This window comes from Diceros bicornis, chromosome 6, assembly GCF_020826845.1.
Source record: "Diceros bicornis minor isolate mBicDic1 chromosome 6, mDicBic1.mat.cur, whole genome shotgun sequence".
In the NCBI taxonomy this organism is placed as follows: Eukaryota; Metazoa; Chordata; class Mammalia; order Perissodactyla; family Rhinocerotidae; genus Diceros; species Diceros bicornis.
The window spans coordinates 56,086,255-56,107,284 of NC_080745.1; the positions used below are offsets into that span (position 1 = coordinate 56,086,255).

The 21,030-nt window shown below is 39.9% G+C and overlaps 1 long non-coding RNA gene across 1 annotated transcript; it reads left to right on the forward strand.

The window, feature by feature from the left end:
• Nucleotides 1-5,053: 5,053 nt before the first annotated feature.
• Nucleotides 5,054-20,272, forward strand: LOC131406799 (uncharacterized). Its single transcript, XR_009220351.1, has 3 exons — nt 5,054-5,415; nt 17,777-17,898; nt 20,200-20,272. It is a non-coding gene; the product is annotated as an uncharacterized LOC131406799 (long non-coding RNA).
• The last annotated feature ends 758 nt before the right edge of the window (nt 20,273-21,030 follow it).

Genomic DNA, 21,030 nt, shown 5'->3' on the forward strand with positions numbered 1-21,030 from the left:
CTGGAGCCAGAAAGAGATGAATTTGATTGGGTTGACTGACAGCACTTACGAGCATGGAAACTGGTTTATTAATTATTCCCTCCACTCCAAACAGCATGAGGGTCATGGAAAAGTTGACATTTCCAAGTCTCTGCAGGCAGCCAGCAGCTAAAATTGACAAGAGAGTTCCAAATCCTAGTTAATAGCCTTGTTCTTGTTCCTGTTGCCATGAATCTAGGTGGAAGTTAGACAGGTGAAGGCAGACAAGGCTTAGAAATGGTTGGGCTAAGAAACCAATCCTGCTAGGAAGCATTAACTCCCTTTTCTTTGTCTTGACCTACTGTTCTAGCACTTCAAATGCTCAGCTGTTTATTGAAAGTCAAGCTTCTTGCTATGATGACCAACTCATCCCAGTTTATCTGGAGTTTTCCAGGACATATCCCTCAAAGTCCTGATTTCCAGTAAACCTCGCTGTCCTGGACCAACTGGGACTGTTGGTCACCCTACTGGAAAGGACCAAGACAAATCATTGAGTTCATTAAATGAACTCTGGAACTATAGGCTAGGGTCAGGAGTAAGGAAAGTCCAGGTAGGGGATTAGCTGCTTGAAGTAGGCCCCTAGAGTCACCAAGTAGAACTCTTCAATCACTGGGGAAACCCAGAAGTTGGAGAGGTCACTGAGGCGACTTTGGATAACCAATAAGCAAAATAACCAAACACCACAAAAACACAGAAACAAAGAAAATTCACTCTCCACCCGAAACTGAAATGTGGGCTAGCCTTAGACAAAGCCCTCCTTTGGGAATGGGGCAGAGGATATAAATTAGCTTTCTAGGGAACTGGTCTGCAGAGCAGGACTCATCAAAATCACCTGGAGTGTTTATTAAACAGTTTCCCGGACCCCACCCCGAACCCACCAGACATAATTACTAGGGGTAAGGACTGGGAATCTGTCCTTTTAACAAGCACTGTGAGGGCTTCTAATGTGCAGTGAGGGAATCATTTGCTCTGGGGCAACGATATTCAAATGTTTTGACCACATACCCCTAGCGGTAAAAAACTAAAAATAAATATATATCTTTAATACATATATGTGCATTTATTAATTTATTATAAATAATTAATTTATTATAAATTTCTCTCTCTCTCTCTCTCTATTACTCCTACTCATCTTTAAGTTTCCATTTCACACCTCGAGGAATGGTTAAATTGGCTTGATTTATGTTCTTTTGTACCTTGGATCTTTCTTTTCAGAACACACTCCTGTCTGCTAGCCTGGAGTTTCATGAGGGCAAAGGACTATGCCTATTTTATTCACCTTTGTTCTTGCAGCAGCACAGTGTTTGGCCCATAGTAGGTGCTCAATAAAATATGGGTTTGAATTGAATTTGGGACTCCTCCTTAAAAGAGAGAGATGGTTTGTCCGTGGAACAGTGCTGGTTAATGCTAACATTGCATGTCCAAACCACTTCATGTTTCCATGGAAACATAATCAGTAGTTCATGTAGGCACTTCCACCTGTCAGTGCCAGGTACCCAAGGAGAGTTTAAAATCCCATTTCCTGGTCTCCAGCTGGTTTTGTCCTGCAGTGGCAGAACTTCTGCTGCAGGAGAAAGGACCCTCCATTGAGAGAGCAGCAGGAGACAATAGTAAAAGTCTTTTGGTCTAGAGGAGTAAGGAGGAAAGGAGGGGAACAGCTTCACTCTTCAAACAATACCTCCCCTGAGGTGGCGTGACTCAGGGGGGAAGCCTCCTTGGACAGGGAGGCAAGAGAACAAATCCACTTCACTCTCTCAGGGGCCTTATTGTTGCGTTCCAGTGATTGCTAACATCAATTATGCTGTCACCACTTAATAGCACCTTTGAAAATAGAGATTGCTGGCTTTCAAAGATATCTAGTCAGTTTCTTCATCTACCATTGATGGGAAAGATCAACACCAAAATGAAGACTGAAAGACATGGAGCACATTTATGGTTCTATAACGGCTTCCAGGCATGGGAGGTAGATGCTGTGCACATTTAAGGTAAATTGTAAAATTGTGGAACGTTGTAGCTGGAGAGATCTTTCAGATTCTGACGCTCAATCTGTATCATTGCTGAGGCGGCTGTTGTGAAATAACCCAAACCAATTTGCTCATGTACAACCATTAGTTTCTTTTTGGCAAATGTCAGTAGTTTTTAATGATTTTGAAGCTGGTGAGGGTTATATGCTCCTGCTTACAACTTCCTACAATGATGAAAGCAAGTTTCACACCAAATCCTCTCACGTACTCACATTTAGTAGCAGGCAGGCTCCAGAATGGTCAGATCTGATCTTTGAGATCCTTTGACCATTGTTAAAGAAAAAATTATTCTTGACACTTGTTAAAACAGTAAGGCAGACTTCATTCAGGACTGTTGAGATAGATATAGGGACTAATGCAATGGGATTTTGCTGTAGGGGAGAGAAATTGGGCTCAACTCCTAAAACAACAAGGAAAAGTGGGAATTTATAGCCAAGGAACAGAATGTGAGTGTGTGGGGGTGTCAGTGGATGGAAAATTATTAAAAGGAAACATCAAAGGTAAGGGAGGGATTCTGGCTAAATTGACCTAATGGGATTCTTGCTGAAGGCAGGCTAGAATGATAAGATATCACCTGGGGGATGGTGGAGGATAAGGAACCCGATTAGCTATCCAAAGTGATCAGATGTGAAGAATGGGGGATTTGGGCTAAACTGACTTTGCAGGATTCTTGCTAAAGTTGGGCTCGGAAGGACATGCTCAAGGATGGGGCCTCGTTGAAAAAGACGTCAGAGGAGCCAGTCTAGAGTTTGGTCAAGGAGAGAACCTTTGTCACCATACCTGGTTTGAAAGCTCCACGAGAAGAAAATGCAGCAATATTCTGGAAGCTAGATTCGGCTAACTTTATAGGTGGCTATTGACACCAAGAATCCCCTGAACCAGTAGCTGTTCTGTCTGGAATCAAGCCCGGGGTACATTTCAAACGAGACAGACTACCGGACGTTCTAGATTTGTTTACCCTACTTGTGCAAGAGCAGGAAGACCCTTTACAATACTTTTAGCCAAGCCACACATCTTGAAGAGCGTACATACCAGTAAAAAACTATAGCTCCTTACCACTACCTGGAGCTGATAAAGATAGTTGATACTGTTGTAGGAGCACCTCTGCCGTGTGGCTTACCATCACAGTCTTTCAAATACTAGCTGCCACCTGTGGAGTAGTGTTCCCCTAGAGTGATGGACCACTCCAGGAGCGTAGCCTGGAACCAGCAAGCAGTTAACGCCAAAGTATTTAATGTAAATTACAGACCCGCAGGATAGTGGTACTCAGGATTTTAAAAAATCTATAATTATAACCTAAACAAAACAAAGTATTATTGTGCTTCTTAATTGTGTAGTCTACAGGTTATGGGATGATTTTAAAGAAATCCATGTCAACAACAAAGGAGTAATTTAAAAAAGCAACAGAAGTTGCTTCCAGAAACTCTCATTTTCTCTCAACTCTAAATACTCTTCCAAACCCAGATTCATTTCTCTCTTTCTCTCTCCTCTGATTATTTTCTCTCATAATTGTTTTTTCTCTTTCTTGTGGAAATCTAGGCCTTCCTGCTGATTTCTCACCATCTGCGTAATAAAGCACGGAAGTGAGAGGTGGGTGGGGAGTTATGGAGGAATGCAGGGCCCAGGTCAGAGTTGTTGGAGGAGGGGAAGAGAGTGCGAATATTTATTCTTTTTTTTCCCTGTTATATAACTTACTCAAACCCCAGGTTCATGGACAAGTATGATATATCTAGCTATGGATTATTGGATCTCTTATGTCTCTTAGTCACTCCTCTCCCATTAATATACATAATACTACTACAATTAAAATATTTTTATATTTTCTATTTACTGTAGCAATAACATATATGTCAATGGAATTATTACAAACTTCAACGGCTAATTGAATTACTATTTTTCTTGTGCTTAGAAACGATAGCAATTAATTCTCAGCTCTACCACTGCAATGTTTAAACACATAGAAAAGGATAAATAGAGCAACAGGGGGTCCTGTAACTACATAAATATTCTCCTCAGAGAGAGTTGGCTTTGGTCCCTCTCCCGGTGGGAGTGAGGTTGTTTGACCTGGTAATTAGTGGGACGTTTGAAATGAAAGATGGAGAATCCTTGGTCTCATTCTACGTCTTCACTACTCTGATAAAGAAAACAATGTCCAGAGAAGGCTGAAGGTTTTGCTAAGATTAAACCAGCCAGTTAGTGACAGAACCAGGATCAGAATCTCTCTTTCGTGCTCTTTGCCAGATTTCGGCTGGCAGAAAATGGTTTGTTTTGACTAGGAAGTAAGAGTGTAGACATGGAATCTTACTTCTATGCATACGCAGAATTGAGCTTTGGGTAACTGGGAGATTTTGGATGAAAAGAAATAAAGGAAGAGCGCATCCTCGTGCAGCATAATGCAATTTGCCATCTGTTCTCCGGTGTGGCTACTCGTGAAAAAGGAACTCAAGCACGCCTAGGCTGTTGCTGTTAGTGAAGTCGCAAAGCAGCCCCTGGGCAACTTTGCTATGACTGCGGCTTCCCTTGGCCTGCTGAGATCAGGCGGGGTGATGCCCAGAGCCTCAAGCAGAGGAGGTCTACTTTAAAGAGAAGGGCTTGTCAAAGACAAACTGCACTGAGTGGAGTTAAAAAAGTAAGGAAGACTTTATGCAAGACTATTGCAACAGAGGTCCAGACTATGCAATAGAGGAGAGTGAACTCAACTCCACTGAAACAAAGGCAGAGGACTTGAAATTCTGAGGGGAACTAGTGGAAAAGTCCTGGAGGATATTAGGGAGGAGGTTGGTCCGTAGGATTAGGCCAAGTGTGTTTGCTAATTGGTGCTTATTGAAGTTAGGCTCCTACCCTCCCACAGATCCTGGGAGATAGGGGCTCTATCTTCCATGATGATTAAATTTCAAAGGGCTGGCTCCCAGGTCCTGGAGAAAGATTCCTAGGCTGGAGAAGATTTATATCTCAAAGGGACAGAGAAAGAATTTACAATTGCACATTTTTAAGGTAAATGCTCTAAGAAAAGGGAGGTGGTCAGGGGCCTATAGTCAGAAAGCAAATAGGTCTAAAGGTTAGTCAAGCTAAGGGGCAGGTGAAGGCACTCTTTGTCAGGGGTTTGAGGCCTAGAAGCAGGTAAATGCACATGTGTCAACTGAGATAAGCTGGGTTATACTTGGAAGAGTCCCTGTTCAAAAATTCCCCACTACAGGCAAGCCACCAATACCTGAAGTCCCACTGAAAGTGATTCATTCTTCTGGTGTAGCTTTACCCTCCCAGTTCAGTCCATTCTTAAAATGAAGCAGTGAATGGACGTAAGGAAAAGTGGAGAGAGAGCCCCACCAAAGCGGCCACCTCAGGAGAACTGGAAGGCGAAATGTTTGAAGGGGTAAGGGAAGATGGCTTTTAAACATTTTTGAAGTATGATCTCACTGAAAATTTACCTTCAACTTAGAGAAATCTAGAACATTCCATTTTTGCACACCTGTGTGCATATTCAGTGTACCTCTTCCCACTCCTAGATGTAACTCCCTTGTATTTACCTTTGTACCCACAGGCCCTCGCGTGATGCTCAGCACTTGGCAGTGCAGAGTCACTGGCTGCTCCAAAGCTACTCTGGTTTCCTGGCTCTATGGTTTAGGAGCTTCAGGGGTCTGGGTCATACCACTTGTTGGGTCTAGGGAAGCCCATGGCTTGGCTTTTCGGAGACTTGGTGGCTGTGTGTGCTCCTCTGCAGGGCAGCTGTACTGCTCACCCCAGGAGCCATTCCTTGTAATGTGCTCAAGGGGGTGTTGTGTACTTAGAATACAAGGTGAACAGTGCCCCCTGGAGTTGTTCAAGGTGAAGGTTGCAGACCTTCCCCTTACCCCTTTCAAAGGCTGCTTCAACCTCCCCCTCCTCTTTGGCCAGTGGGTGTGTTTCCTGCAGAGTGACGAGTGCGTGGAAGGCAGGCCTGTGCTGTCCTGGCTCTCTCGATTTCTGAGATGAGTGGTCTTTCTGAATCCCAGAGTGACTGTCAAAAGCTGTTCCAGAGGCTGGACTGGGAAGGCTTCAAAAGGACATTTTCTGCTCAAGAAATCTCTTTCTGGAGCATCTTGTTTTCCTCCACCTGGCAACTCTTACTTATCCTTCACGACCCAGCTCAGATGTCACTTCCTCTGTGACATTTTCACCACTCCCCCAAGCAGGGTTAGGAGGTTAGCAGGGTTGGTCCCCTTCCTCTGGGCCTCCTTTGTGCTCTGCTTATCCTCTATAACAGGAAGGATCACATTTATTGAACACATCCTCTGTGTCAGGCGTCTTCCTGGGTGTTTTAAATGCTTAATCTCATTTAATCATCCCCAGAATGCACTGAGGAGATGTTATTTTTTAGGTGAGGACTGGCCTCAGGAAGGTCTTTGCCTCTTCTAAGAGTTTTATCGTATCAGGTCCTATGTTTAAGTCTTTAATTCATTTGAAGTTAATTTGATGTAAGATAGGGGTCCAATTTACTTTTTCTGCACGTGGTTATCCAGTTTTCTCAACAGCATTTGTTGGAGAGACTATCCTTTTATCATTGAGAGTTCTCAGCTCTCTTGTCAAATATTAGTTGACTGTATATGCATGGGATTATTTCTGTACTCTCAGTTCTGTTCTGTTGGTGTCTGTGTCTGTTTTTATGCCAGTTCTACACTGTTTTGATTACTATAGCTTTGTAATATAATTTGAAATCAGGAAGAGTGTTGCCTCCAGCTTTGTTTTTCTTTTCAGGATTGTTTGGGCTATTCTTGATCTTCTGTGGTTTCATACAAATTTTAGAATTGTTTTTTCTGTTTCTGTGTAACATGCCATTGGAATTTTGATGAGGATTGCATTGAATCTATAGATGGCTTTGGGTAGTATGGGCATTATAACAATATTAATTCTTCTTCTTTTTTTTTTTTCACTTTTTCAAATTCCTGTTTTATTAGTGCATTTGCCTCATGCATGCATAGATTTATTTTTTATTTATTTATTTATATTTATTTATTTTTTACATCATTGCTGGTGGGAGTGCAAACTGGTGCAGCCACTATGGAAAACAGTATGGAGATTCCTCAAAAAATCAAGGATAGAACTACCATATGATCCAGCTATTCCACTGCTGGGTATTTGTCCAAAGAACTTGAAAACATGCATAAAGATACATGCACCCCTGTGTTCATTGCAGCGTTATTCACAATCACCAAGACTTGGAAGCAACCTAAGTTCCCATCAAGGGAAGAATGGATAAAGAAGCTGTGGTATATATACACAATGGAATACTACTCAGCCATAAGAAACGATGAAATCCAGCCATTTGTGACAACATGGATGGACATTGAGGGCATTATGCAAAGTGAAATAAGTCAGAGGGAGAAAGTCAAATACCGTATGATTTCCTTCATTAAGTAGTAGACAATAACAACAATATTAATTCCTCTGATCTGTGAACCTGGGATATCTTTCCATTTATTTGTGTCTTCTTCAATGTCTTATAGTTTTCAGTGTACAGATCTTTCACCTCCTTGGTTAAATGTATTCCTAAGCATTTTATTGTTTTTGATGCTATTTTAAAAGGGATTGTTTTCTTTATTTTCTTTCTCAAGAGTTCATTGTTGTGTATAGAAATGCAACTGATTTTTATATGTTGATTTTGTATCCTGCAACTTTGCTGAACTCATTTATCTGTTCTAACAGTTTTCTTAGTGGAGTCTATAGGAATTTCTCTTTGTAAGATCATATCATCTGCAAACAGAGACAATTTTACTTCTTCCTTTTTGATTGGATGCCTTTTATTTCTTTTTCTTGCCTAATTGCTCTGGCTAGGACTTTCAGTACTATGTTGAATAGAAGTGGTGAGAGTGGACATCCTTATCTTGTTCCTGATCTTAGAGGAAAATCTTTCAATCTGGCACCATTGAGTATGACGTTAGCTATGGGCTTGTCATAAGTAGTGTATGTTATATTGAAGTACATTCCTTTTATACCAAATTTGTTCAGAGTTTTCTTTATCCTGAAAAGATGTTGAATTAGGTCAAATACTGTTTCTGCATGTATTTAGATGATCATATGATTTTTTATCTTTCATTCTGTTAATGTGGTGTATCATGTTTATTGATTTGTGTATGTTGAACCACTCTTGCATCTCAGGGATAAATCCCACTTGACTATGGTGTATGATCCTTTTAAGATGCTGTTAAATTTGGTTTGCTAGTATTTTGTTGACAACCATTGCATCTATATTCATCAGGGATATTGACCTGTAGTTTTCTTTTCCTATGGTGTCCTTATCTGGCTTTGGTATCAGTGTAACACTGGCTTCATAAAATGATTTTGAGAGTGTTCCTTCCTCTTCAATTTTTTGGAAGAGTTTGGAAAGGATTGGTGTCAATTCTTCTTTAAATGTTTGGTAGAATTCACCAAGAAAACTATCTGGTCCTGGTTTTTTCTTTTTGGGATGTTTTTGATTACTAATTCAATCTCCTTACTCTTTATTGATCTGTCTAGATTTTCTGTTTCTTCATGATTCAGTCTTGTATGTTTCTAGGTTGTATGGTTGTATGTTTCTAGGAATTTATCTATTTCTTTTAGGTTATCCCATTTGTTGGCATATAATTGTTCTTAGTAGTCTCTTATCATCCTTTGTATTTCTGTGGTATCAGTTGTAATAGCTCCTCTTTCACTTCTGATTTTGTTTATATGAGTCTTCCCTTTTTTCTTAGTTAGCCTAGCTAAAGATTTGCCAAGTTTGTTGAAAAACCAGCTCTTAGTTTTGTTGATCTTTTCTATTTTTTTCCTGGTCTTTATTTTATTTATTTCTACTCTATTCTTTGTTTTTTCCTTACTTCTGCTAACTTTGGGTTTAGTTTGTTCTTTTTCTAGTTTGTTCTTTTCCTTGAGGTGTAACGTTAGCTTGTTTATTTGAGATATTTCTTTTTTTAGTAATGTAAATGTTTATAGTTATGAACTTCTCTCTTAAAACTGCTTCTGCTGCAAAACACAAGTTTTGGTGTGTTTTGTTTCCATTTTCATTAGTTTCAAGATATTTTTCTTCTCTTTTGATTTCTTCTTTGATCTACTGGTTGTTCAGGAGTGTGTTGTTTAATTTCCACATATTTGTGCATTTCCAATTTTCCTCCTGTTATTGATTTCTAGTTTCATACTATTGTGTTCAGAAAAGATACTTAGTATGATTTCAATCTTCTTAAATTTGCTAAGACTTACTTGTTTTGTGATCTGACATATGGTCTATCCTGGAGAATGTTCCATGTGCACTTGAGAAGAATGTGTATTCTGCTGCTGTAGGATAGAATGTTCTGTACACGTCTTCTTAAGTCCATTTGGTCTAAAGTATAGTTCAAGTCCAATGTTTCCTTATTGTGTTTCTGTCTGGATGATATATCCTTTGTTGAAAGTGGGGTATTGAAATCACCTACTATTACTGTATTGTTGTCTATTTCTGCTGGCAGATCTGTTACTATTTGCTTAATATGTTTAGGTGCTCCAATGTTGGGTGCATATATATTTACATTTGTTATATTATCGTGATGAATTGACCCATTTATCATTATATAATGACCTTCTTTGTCTCTTATTACGTTTTTCGACTTAAAGTCAATTTGTCTGCTATAAGTATAGCAATCCCTACCCTCTTTTGTTTTCCATTTGCACAGAATATGCTTTTCCAACTCTTCAGCCTATGTGTGTCCTTAAAGCTGAAGTGAGTCTCTTATACGCAGTGTATCGTTGGGTCTTGGTCTTTTATTCATCCAGCCACTCTGTCTATGCATTTTGATTGGAGAATTTAATCCATTTACATTTAAAGTATTATTGATAGGTAAGGACTTACTAATGCCATCTTATTGTTTTCTGGCTGTTTTGTAGTTTCTTTCTTTTTTTCCTCTCTTGCTGCCTTCCTTTGTGAATTGATGATTTTCTGTAGTAGTGTGCCATGATTCCCTACTTTTTATCTTTTGTTTATGTACTATAGGTTTTTGCTTTGTGGTTACCATGAGGCTTACATAAAACATATATGTATAACAGTCTCTTATATGTTGATAATAGCTTAACTTTGATCACATACAAAAATTCTGCCTTTTTACTCCTTTCCTGTTTTATGTTTTTGATGTCACAATTTACCTCTTTTTATATTGTGTACTCATTAACAAATTATTGTAGCTATAGTCATTTTTAATACTTTTATCCTTTAACCTTTATACTAAAATTAAGTGGTTAACACTCCACCACATTACAGTATTAGAATATTCCAAATTTGACTATATACTTACCTTTGCCAGTGTGTTGTATATTTTCATGTTACTAGTTGTTGTCCTTTCATTTCAGTTTGAAGAACTTCTTTCAGCATTTCTTGTAAGACAGGTCTAGTGGTGATGAACTCTCTCAGCTTTTGTTTGTCTGGAAGTCTTTATCTCTTCTTAATTTCTGAAGGACACCTTTGCTGGATACAGCATTCTTGGTTGATGGAATATTTATATATATAACAGTCCATTTTATGCTGATAATAACTTAACTTTGATCACATTCAACAACTCAACTCTTTTATCCCCTCCCACTCCATTTTGTGTTTTGATGTCAAGAGTGATCTTTTTAAACATAAGTTAGATCAAGTCATTTGTCTACTCAAAATCCATTATGCTAAAAGTAAAAGTCAAAAGGCTTATAATGGCCCACTGGTACTCCCCACCCCCACTCCTTACCACCCTGACCTCATCTCCTACTATTCTTCCCATTTCTCTCCCTAGCCACACTGGCGTCTTGCTATTTCTCCAGGCCAGGAATGAGCTGGCTGTGGCTTTTTGCTTGGTTGTCTCTCTTCATCTCTTTACACCCAAGATGAATGCTTGGCCTAATCCCTCACCTTCCTTGTATCTTTACTTGAATATCACTTTATCAATAAGGTTGACTTGGACCACCCTATTTTTTTGTGTGTGAGGAAGATCGGCCCTGAGCTAACATCTGCCAATCCTCCTCTTTTTTTTCTTGCTGAGGAAGACTGGCCCTGGGCTAACATCCTTGTCCATCCTCCTCTACTTTATATAGGACACCGTCACAGCATGGCCTGACAAGTGGTGGGTCGGTGCGCACCCGGGATCCAAACCAGCGAACCCCGGGCCGCCGCAGCAGAGCAGGCACACCTAACCGCTTGCGCCACCGGGCTGGCCCCTGGACCACCCTATTTAATACTGCAAAAAAACCCTCCTTATCTCACCCTGAATCTCCTTTACTTGTTTTTTTTTTTTCCCTCTTTTTGCAGAGCACTTATAGATTTTTAACATATTGTATAATTTACTATGTTTATTATTTATTGTATGTTACCACCATCCACCACGGCATTTCCCTGAGATCAAGTATCTTTTTTTTTTTTTAATTTTTAATTTTTTTTTTTGGTGAGGAAGACCAGCCCTGAGCTAACACCCCATGCCAGTTCTTCTCTTTTGCCGAGGAAGATGGGCCCTGGGCTAACATCGGTGCCCATCTTCCTCTACTTTATATGAGACACTGCCACAGCATGGCTTGATGAGCAGTGCCTCGGTGCCCGCCGGGGATCTGAACCAGCAAACCCTGGGGCGCCAAAGCGGAGCACACACACTTAACCGCTGCACCACTGGGCCGGCCCCTCAAGTATCTTGATCTGTTTAATTTACTGATATATCTCAAGCGCCTGGCATGCAGTAGGTACTCAATAAATATTTGTTAAATGAATGGATGCGAATAGACTAAAAATACCCTAAAAGTGGTGGTTTTGATTTGAGGTGGGTAGGGGCTAGGAGCAACAAGGATAAGAAGCCATCTGGAGCCTATGCCATTTTGGGGCTATAGTGAGGGCATAGAGTAGTATTTTGGACTAAATTTGTACTCCCAAATTCATATGTTGAAGCCTTAACTCAAATGTTACTGTTTTTGGAGAGAGAGACTTTAAGGAGGTAATTAAGATTAAGTGAGGTCATAGGAGTGGGACTCTAATCCAATAGGACTGGCGTCCTTAGCAGAAGAAGAGACACTAGGGATGTGTGCACAGAGAAAAGACCACGTGAGGACACAGAGAGAAGGTGGCCATCTGCAAGCTAAGAAGAGAGGCCTCAGGAGAAACCAAATCTGCCAATGCCTTGATCTTGGACTTAAAGCCTCCAAAACTGTGAGAAATAAATTTCCGTTGTTTAAGCCACCCAGTCTGTGGTATTTTGTTATGGCAGCCCTAGCAGGCAGGTGGTATTTGGCATGAGATCCCTTGCTCCTATCTTGGGTAGCACCGTCAGGGGAAAAGGGAAGTGATATGGGCAGAAAAGTAGGGTTGGAAACTTAGTCATGTGCTAATTTAGATTTTTGCCTAGGTCTGTGCTCTTTCCACTCCTCAGGGGTGAAATACACTGAACACTTGTCAGGTCTCCTTAACAAGTCTTGCTTCCATTTCATGGCTCCCGTTTGATGTGGGGTGGTTACACTGGGGGTGGGGAAGAGTGCTGTGTGGTTTGTTTGGCCATTCATTTGTTCATTCATTCATTCATCAAATATGTGGTAGGTACCAACGATGTGCCAGGCTCCTGTGATATAGAGATGAATCAATGTGATCCCTGCCATAAATAAGCTCATGTTCTGGTAGGGGAGAAATACGTAAACAGATCATTGCATTACAGTGTGAGCAGTTTAATGATAGAAAGGCATTCTAGTTGCAGTGGAGATAGCAGAGAAGTCTCTGAACAGGATTAGGTCTTGAGTACTCAGTGAATCCTGAAGAGTTAACAAATGCCCAATTTAGCACAGGTGCAAACTGGGCCAAAGAGCATAATTTTGGTTCATGTATAATAAGAGTGTAAGTTCACATAGAACCCTCAAAGTTTCTAAAAAACAATGCATAAAGCCGCACTCCAAAGGAAGCAACATTCCTAAATGGGCACATCTTCACGCTGAAGTCTTCAGAATTTTGAAACCTCACCTACTAAATAAATACTCTTGATGAAATTTGGGTTTCAAAGATTCCATCGCATCTCAGATCTGCTGACCATCTGTTGTGTCTGAATTTCTATGGGGACAGCATTTAATCTTTGGGTTAAATGGTTCTTAAATGGCACGGTAAGGAGGATAATGTCATATCAGCACACTAAAAATTGTCTCTGTCCCTCCAGTGGCATTTTGTACCTTGTGAAACCCCAATGTACAGTTTAATGGGAATTTTTGTCACCATAGGTTGGGTAACGGTATTTTGTCCCAGATTCAGTTCTGGCTTAGAGACATGAAACAAAGTGAGTAGGTAGAAATGCACGTTTATTTGGAAGGAAAAGGGTAAACACAGTGGGGTTCCTCAGAGATTGGTCTGGGTTAGTCTTATTCAATACCTTTATAAATGATCCTCAGAAGGGCTTGCACAGCGAAATCTGCAAATCTTCAGCTAATGCTGAACTATTCTGAGTAGAGAAAAGCCAAAGCGATGAGTATCAACTGCAGGGAAAACTTAGGAGGCTGTGCTAATGGGTAGGAAAGTGGTAGATGAGGTAAAGTGTGGACATATGCAACGTAACACATTTAGAACAGAAACATTCAAAATATTATAAAAGGATGATTCTAAAATGACACAGGAAAAAGACTCTGGATTCACAGTAAATTCTTGCCAAATGACATAAGCCCAAATGCTTCTGCAGCCAAGTATGTGCCTTATCAAGACGGAAAACAAGGACAATTATTATTATAAGTATGACACTGGATTTTCTAAAGCTCAGACTCTTGGCCGTGCATTCATTTAAAGTATGTGTTTATGGAACGCCTACTATAGGAGTTGTGTTAAGCACTGTGCTGGATAGGGACAGGCCTCCGAGGGGGATGGTTGATAAGTAGGCAGACAGTGATGGGAGGTGACCGGTGAGGGCCCTTTAAGTTACCAGGAGCCTGGTGGGCAGCCTAGAGCGAGAAGCAACCGAGGACCTCAGGCATTGATGGGAGCAGCTGCCAGTGAGGAAACTCCTAGTGATGGTGTCCTAGGAAGGGTAGCCTTTACTCTTCTGTTTATTCTAAACAATAATTGTTGCCACTAAGAAGTGCCTACTGTGTGTTTTTAGTCTCTGTGCTAAATGCCTTCCATACTTTTTTTTTTTGACAATGTTGAATTGTATCTGAGCTCCATGTTCCCAGAAAGCAGCACCAGTTGAGAAATACCCCCAGTCTTTTGTGTTCTGGGAAATGGCTAACTGCAATGGACCACACTGCCTTTGCATATGCCAAAGTTGGACCGATCAGCATCCTTCCTTGTGACTCCCATAAGACTCAGGACAACTGCCTTGTTTACTAACTCTATAAAAGCCCAGAGCCCTTCACTTTCTTTGACAAAATGAACATTCTCTCTATTGCAATAACTTAAATAAAATCATCTTCTTAATTTTCTGGTGCATTTTGTCTTTCACAATTTCAAGTAATCAATTACAATCAAATATTTCTTTGACCACCTATGCTCTGTATGTTTGTTCCTCAGCCGCTGGCTAGGTTCCAGATGTATAGCACTAAGCAAGGCTGACATTGTTTCCTTCTGAATCCCCAGCTTGCAGTGTGCTAGGAGCATCAGATGATTAAACAAGGAGCTACATTAAAGTGTGATGAGTGTTGAGATAGGTGAAGTAAGTGAACTACTGATAGTAAAACAGAAAAGGATTTAATCAGCATTGAAAAATGCAATTATTTCATTCCCATTAAATGCAATGTCCATCTTAATATATGGACATTGCTTTTGCCGAGGAGCAATATGACCAATCATACATCGGCTGGTCACACCTCTGTCCTGGCTGCTCAGGGGGCTCCCAGAATGGATGGACAATGGCCAGATGGATTCCCTTTGTTCCTTCATGCTGGGGAGGACATGCACAGTTGAACAAGCAGGCCACCAAACCTCAGGTCTGCTGTGGTCCCCTGAGACAAGTTTGAAGATGGAGAAGGGGAAAATAGTATGTTTCCTTATGTGATGTATAAACCTGAGTTGATCTGGAGTTTTGATGTCTGGCGGAGGGCACCAGGAAACTTGCTAATGGTCCATTCAGGAGACAAAAAGTCCTCTGAACAAGAAAGCATTGGAAATATTTCTTTCGATCCTATTTTATTTAGTGGATTACCATGGCAATGGGCTAATTAATGAGAGGAAACAGTCAGTTACAAATTTTTTTGAATTGAAAACTTCACTCAGAATAGGATTTAGTCTAGGACTTTGCCTGACTCCTGTAGTGTGAGGAACTCAGTGTTCAGTATTTCCTAAAATTCTGGTGCCCAAATATTTTCTAAACTTTTAAAAGTTACCTCAGGACCTTGAAAGAGGCCATGGTCGGTGAAAACGTAGGTCCTGGTTGCTATGATAATTTTATAATAATAAGTACTATTGTTTATTATTATTATGACTATGAAACTGATCAATATAAGGTGATCAATTGTAAAAATTCAGGAAAATAATGAGAATGAAGTAGTATTTATTAATATTCTCTCCCCAACAAGGTAGTTATTGTTACCCTTATTTTACAAATGAATACACTAAGGCTTAAAATTGAATACCTGGATCTGTCTGGCTGCAAAACCCACACTTGGAACCGTTCTGCTATACTGTTTCTGATTTATAACTTTGTCACATGAATGCCATGGCCGTTACCTTAAAACACACTACTGTAAAAGAGAAGTTGACCCAAGCCTAGTGTGGGAAGGAATCTTTTTACATGATGTAATTTGCAACCTCCTTTCTGGGAAGAAATTAACATTCCCGATAAAATGCGTAATGTTCTGATAAACATTAGTGGAACAAAGTCTTGTTCTGGGAAACCAGTCACCTATCCACCCTGCTGACTGATACTCAACAATCTAGTGACTTTTAACGAGTGTTCTTTTCTATTTTTTATTTTCCTATAAAGAATGTATTTTTGATGGCCTTGCTAGAGGCTTTATGCCCTTGCAGCAAGATTGTAATAAACCTTGACAATGCTCATAACTAAATAGTTTGAAGGGTTTTCATGAACACTCTAGAATCGCATCTCTGCTGTGGAATCTAGCTTTATTCTAAATCCAATGGATGAGGATCCCTTCAGCTGCCTAGTGCTTACCAACCCTCTCACTCCTTCTCCATCGTCTCCTCCATCCCTCGTGATTTCTGTTCCTAATCAGTCTGCACTGGAGACACCGAGGTGGCTTAGTCCCTGCATCTGTTGAAGCCCTTGTCTTGAAGCATCTTTTCTCTTCAATGATTGTGAGCCCCATCTCAAATGCCAAGTGGAGTTTTTCAGGAAAGATGTCATGGGAGGGATGTCTCATGAGGATAAGCTTAACTGCCCAAGATGTAGCCTGGAAGGAGGTGAGGTGCACCGGCAGACAGACTCCCAGCTAATTTATAAGATCATTAACTGGCTGATCTGGGTATGAATAGAGACTGTTTCACCAAATTCTGAATACAAGAGAGAGCAGCTTCCTTTGCAGCTTAATTAAGGCATGATTAGGATACATAAAAGGAAACACTACTTCCTGTGGTGGATATAAGCCAAGAGAAATGAGATTATAAATGTTTTGATATATTCATGGATAAAAGAGCTATGATTAAAGGACCCTGAAATGCTTGGGAAATGTTGTTCCTGTTAAGATTGTAATTAGGGGCAAATTACATCCTAAATGTGTTGTTGAAGATGCTGTTGGGCTGAATTGATTGATCCAATTGATCCAATCCAGAAAAGTTATTATTTCTTGTCTTTGTTTTGGCTGGAGGGTTTTGTCGTTTATCATTTTGATGAAAATTACAGAGAAAGAGGCATATTACTTATTTAGCATTCTGCTAAATTTCCCTATGATAAAGGGAAGTGGGGCAGGTTGGCCACGAGAAGGCCAAATAGCATTGTACATCATTCCCTAAGGTCTTTATCATCAAGAAGGTTGAACAGCTCAGTGGCTCAGAGTTCAGACTTGAAAGTCTATCCCACCTATGTACCAGACATGAGCTTTCCAGCAAGTCATTTAACCTACTCAGCCTGTTTCCTCTCGCAGAAAATGGGAGATATAACAATACCTTCTCCATAGCGTTTCTGAAGTTACCTGTCCCTATTTTGTTTTTCTTTTTCTTTGTATCACTTTCTCCTTCTTTTGGTAATAATTTTCCTTTAGGAATAAACTCTCCTTAACTTTGGTCCAAATAGTTCACATAAGACTGATCTCACATTTCAGCTCCAAGGGTCTGCAGGTGACCCAGGCCCAGTACTGAAAACCCTCTACACAGTGGTTCATTCAGTGGTGGGCATGTGACCTGAACAAGGCCAACCAGAATCAATTCTGGGACTTTTGCTGAGGTTGTTGGAGAAGCCCCTTTATGGTTGTATATTAATCAGCTGGTCTGCTACGACAAAATACCACAGAATGGGTGGATTAAGTTCTGGAGGCTGTAAGTCCAAGATTAAGGTGCCAGTACAGTTGGTTTCTGATGAAGGCTCTCTTCTTGGCTCATAGGTGGCTGCCTTCTCACTGTGTCCTCATGTGGTGGCAAGAGAGAGTTTTCTGGTGTCTCCTTCTCCTCTTAAAGGACACTAATCCCATCAGATTAGGGCCTGGCCCTTATGATCTCATTTAATCTAAATTACCTCCTAAAGGCCCTATCTCCAAATAAAGTCACATTGGGGGTTAAGACTTCAATGTAGAAATTTGCGGAGGCGACACAATTCAGTCCATAGCAGGATGTTATGTTGATAGGATGTAAGAATGGAGTTAATGACCTTCATCTTCTAATGACATAGGAATAGCCTGAGAATAAAGCAATGTAGAAGAAAGTAGAGTTGCATGAAAAACAGTGTCCTGATGACATCATCGAGGCTGTGGATCCAGCCATGACTTTAGCCAACTACTCCAGGACTTCCAGGTACATGAGCCTATTCTTTTTCTTTCACCTCAAAATTTTTGAGCTGGATTTTTGCCACTTGCAACCAAAAAATTCTTGACTAATAGTGGGTTATTGGGCAGATAAAATGAGATTACATGTATAAAATGCTTAACACAGTACCTGGAGGAGAGTAAGTGTTCAGTAAATACCAGCTGTTATTATTATTATCAGCAATTGCATCAATGACAGAGTCAAATGGTTTTGGATTTTCTGAGACATCTAATGGAAACATGGAACAACTTATCATCTGAAAACCACTGCGAGGGTAATTTAAAAACTTTGAGTTTTGTAGAAACTCATTTTTGAAGGGCACAGGGCTTTTGGACAGATTGCTTTCAGCAAAATAGAGACAGCTATAGCAGCACACAATTCATAGCTTTTAGACAACATGAATTGTCTTTCCAATGAGTTAAAGGAAAGGCCAGTGGAGATATCTTAAAATAGAGAGCTGAAGTTACAGAAAGTGGTTGCTTTTGGTCTTCAAATCAATTCAACAAAGTATGATGAGTAGAAGGGAGAGGAAGAAAAATAGGAAAATATATAATGTTGCACCAAACCATTTAGCTATTTGAACAAACAGAACAAACCTAGGAGTCTGATGTTTTGGTTTTCATACTTGGTGAGATATTATACTGATGAAAAAAAAACACTTGACATCAGTTTTGTGAAATTTATGATTGACTTTTATTAACATCAGTGAATTTGCTTTGTTTTAATGGCAAAAAATAAATATTCTTACTGTTTTGCTTATGGAAATATTTTCCATCCTGATTTTTTTAAAGAAACTATATTCCATTTAAAATTTTGATTTTTTTTTTTTGTGAGGAAGATCAGCCCTGAGCTAACATCCATGTCAATCCTCCTCTTTTTTTTTTTATTGATGTTTTAATAGTTTTTAACATTGTGAAATTTTGGGTTGTACATTTTTGTTTGTCCATCATCATATATATGTCTCCCTTCACCCCTTGTGTCCACCCCCCGACCCCCATTGCCCCTGGTAACCACAATATAGTTTTCTCTGTCTGTGTGTTGGTTTATATTCCACATATGAGTGAGATCATACAGTGTTTGTCTTTCTCTTTCTGGCTTACTTCACTTAACATAATACCCTCCAGGCCCATCCATGTTGTTGCAAATGGGACGATTTTGTCTTTTTTATGGCTGAGTAGTATTCCATTGTATATATATACCACATTATCTTGATCCAATCGTCAGTCGAGGGACACTTAGGTTGCTTCCACTTCTTGGCTATAGTGAATAATGCTGCAATGAACATAGGGGTGCATAAGCCTCTTTGGATTGTTGATTTCAGGTTTGTTGGATAGATTCCCAGTAGTGGGATGGCTGGATCATAGGGCATCTCTATTTTTAATTCTTTGAGGAATCTCCACACCATTTTCCATAGAGGCTGCACCAGTTTGCATTCCCACCAGCTGTGTATGAGGGTTCCTGTTTCTCCACATCCTCTCCAACATTTCTTGTTTTTTGTCTTGGTGCTTATAGCCATTCTAATGGGCGTGAGGTGATATCTTAGTGTTGTTTTGATTTGCATTTCCCTGATGATTAATGATGTTGAACATCTTTTCATATGCCTATTGGCCATCTGTATATCTTCTTTGGACAAGTGTCTGTTCATTTCCTCTGCCCATTTTTTGATCGGGTTGTTTGTTTTTTTTGCTGTTCAGTTGCGTGAGTTCTTTATATATTATGGAAATCAACCTCTTGTCAGATGCATGTTTTGCAAATATTCTCTCCCAGCTGGTGGGTTGTCTGTTTATCTTGATTCTGGTTTCGTTTGTAGAAGCTCTTTAATCTGATAAAGTCTCATTTGCTTATTTTTTCTTTAGTTTCCCTCGTCTGGGTAGGCATGTCATCTGAAAAGATTCCTTTATGACCAAAGTCAAATAGTGTGTTGCCTATATTTTCTTCTATAAGTTTTATAGTTTCAGGTCTCAACTTCAGGTCTTTGATCCATTTTGAGTTAATTTTTGTGAATGGCGATAGCAGATGGTCCACTTTTATTCTTTTGCATGTGGCTGTCCAGTTTTCCCAGCACTATTTATTGAAGAGACTTTCCTTTCTCCATTGTATGTTCTTAGCTCCTTTGTCAAAAATTAGCTGTCTGTATATGTGTGGTTTTATTTCTGGGCTTTCAATTCTGTTCCATTGATCTGTGTGTCTGTTTTTGTACCAGTACCATGCTGTTTTTATTATTATTTCTTTGTAGTATGTTCTGAAGTCAGGAATTGTGATGCCTCCTGCTTTGTTCTTTTTTCTTAGGTCAATCCTCCTCTTTTTGCCAAGGAAGACTGGCCCTGAGCTAACATCCATGCCCATCTTCCTCCACTTTATATGGGATGCCTCCACAGCATGGCCCGACAAGCGGCGCCTGGGTGCGCGCCCGGGATCAGAACCCGGGCCGCCAGCAGCGGAGCGCGTGGACCCAACCACCACGCCACAGGGCCAGCCCTAAAATTTTGATTTTTGAACATTATATTTTAAGTTTAAAATGATTTTTCTCTCTCCCTGTCTCTCTCACTCTCTTTTTCTCTCTCGGTGTAGGGGAAAATTTTTAAAAGGATTCTAATATTTTCTTCTAGAGTTTAGATAACTCTGAAATACTTAGAGATAGTAAGAAGGTTGCAGTCTTCACCGAGAGAGGAAAACCTAACAAAATGTGTGTGTGTGTTTAAGGTGGCATAAGAAATTTTCAAAGCAGTGAAAATGATAATGGTGTGTAGGGGTGGAGAACCTGGAATTTAATTTTTAGAAGTGACTCAGCCAGCCCCAATGCTCTCTGTCAAAATGTAGGAGGACTTTAGAAGAGTCTCTGGTTTTCATAACCTCAAAAATAAGAAAATTAATACAAATTCTCAAACTCCTGCCATTTCAAGGGATGAGGAAATATAAAACATAACAATAAAATATCCAAACAGTACAGGACGTGTTATTCTGTATCTTCATTTTTTAATTATTAACATAAAGTAAAAATTCCTGTTTTGTACTAAGCACCATGTTTGACGTGATAAGAATTTTCAGCGACATGATCTGGATTTATTTTTGTTGTTGCCATCATTAAGGTCAGACTCTTTATAGAAACATACAGTTTGG